General features: G+C 38.4%; 1 pseudogene; it reads right to left on the bottom strand.

Annotated features, from left to right (window-relative positions):
- Positions 1–406: 406 nt before the first annotated feature.
- LOC127203327 (vomeronasal type-2 receptor 116-like) lies at positions 407–1,425 on the bottom strand (annotated as a pseudogene).
- Between the last annotated feature and the right edge of the window lie 604 nt (positions 1,426–2,029).

Genomic DNA, 2,029 nt, shown 5'->3' with positions numbered 1-2,029 from the left:
AGTGTGCATAATTTACAAAATATATTTTAAGTGAATGAAAATAAACAGATTCATGAAAAGTGAATACTTTTGAACAGGAGGTACACAAACCATGGTTTAGATATTAATAGTCAAAGAGAGACATGAGTACAGTTGGAAGATCTGGATACAGCCAAACACTTGACATTATTCAAATTTAATAGAATCTTCTGTAATTCTCTGTTAGCTGCAGTATCAGGCTGACTGATATATAATTCTGGATTGTAAAATAAACATGTTAATCAGTATTCATTCTACTGAAGAATATACCTCAATATGCAACTAATCATGAACCATTTTTGTCCTGTCAAAATATTGTTAAATTTCTTAAAGTGTCCTTTTTCTTCAGAGTGAAAGCTATACAGCTGTGTAATGAAAAGCATGAAGGCTAATCTGTAAGATGGACTTTCCCTCTAGAATGTGCTTTGAACCTGATGCGATGAAGTGAGTTCCTATCTGGTCTTAACAAAATAATGTAGCACTTGGGGGCAAAGATGCAGCCTAGGAGCCCTGCACTGGAAGTCAAGATAGAGAAGACTTCCATGGCCACCATGACTTTTCCCTAGGTGCTATGATAGATAGGGAGGAATGTGACCCACACACTGAAGAACACCGGCATGCTGAATGTCAAGAACTTGGCTTCATTGAATGTGTCAGGCAGGTTCATGGATAGGTAAGCCACAGTGTAGCTGCCAAGTGCCAAGGACAAGAGGTATCCCAGGACACAGTGGAAGAAAAAAAAAAAAACTGAGCTCTTGTTACACACAAGGATGATGTGCTCGTGGTCAGAAAAAGCATCTGAGTCTATAAAGGGAGGAGAGGTACCCATCCAAGTTCCAGACAGCACAAGTTGAACAAGGGTGCAAATGGAGATAATAAAGTTAGGGGTCTTTGATAGCATGAGCCACCTCACCATTCTCCCTGGAACAGTGACCTTGAAGGCCAGAACAACAGTCATTGTTTTGGATAAAATTGTAGAGAGAGCCACTGTGAACAGAACTCCGACTGTGATCTGCTGTAGGATACACGTGTCCATGTTAGGATGGCCCAGGAAGAGCAAGGGACAGAGAAAACAAAAGGTAAGTGTGATGAGCCAGATATAATGAGAGCCTGACTATTAGCTTTGACAATGGAAGTGTGTTGGTACCTCACAAAGACACCGAGGACAGAAGGTGTGATCACAACGAAGCCGAGGCTCATGCAAGTGAGAGCCACTCCCGAGGGGTCTTCATAGGACAGAAATGTCACTGATTTCCATATACAGTCATTCTGCTTTGTGTTTGTATAGTGACTTTCTGGATGCTTCACACAATTATCCACATCTGGACAGAAAGGAAAGTTATTATGAGTCTTAATTCATGTTTCTTTTTTACCCCAAGCTACTTCCCTTCACCAACCCTCTGGCATGTTACCCAGATCTCTTTCCTTTGTTGTTTCAGACTCAACAGTTAGTGCTCAACCAGGCAAATTCCCAAATGCTCTAACACAAATAATCCAAAATCGATGCACATTATTTTTATTGAAACATAAATGAACAATTTTATTTTCTTCATTATTGTAGCTGAAATATCTTTGAGTTTGAGTTATAGTTTTTGCTTGATTTTTGATATGGGCCTCTATGCTATCCCCCTTTTTCTCAAGGCACTCCTCTTCTGTTTCCAATGAATTTTCTTTCTTTTTTTTCTAAGAGATCAAGTATTCATTGTCACAAGGGTCCCATGTGTTATTTAGTAAAAAGCATGGAGTACATAAAACATGCAAAATATTGCATAAAGATTTAAATACATGATTTTCAAGGATACATACAACTCATTCTCATGTTATAAAAAGTATGTTTCTCTATTTTTAGCACTTCAGCATTCTGTTGATTACTTTTGAAACCGCTCTTAAGCTGAAACCATACATAGCTTAAGGTTGACACTTCAGGGTTCTCCAATGTATAAATGTAGCATATGCATGAGCTTGCAGTGCCAACAATGCACACAAATCTTATATATACATAGTAAGTCTT

The sequence above is a fragment of the Acomys russatus genome, chromosome 19, assembly GCF_903995435.1.
Source record: "Acomys russatus chromosome 19, mAcoRus1.1, whole genome shotgun sequence".
In the NCBI taxonomy this organism is placed as follows: Eukaryota; Metazoa; Chordata; class Mammalia; order Rodentia; family Muridae; genus Acomys; species Acomys russatus.
This window is presented reverse-complemented; position numbering and strand designations above follow the sequence as displayed.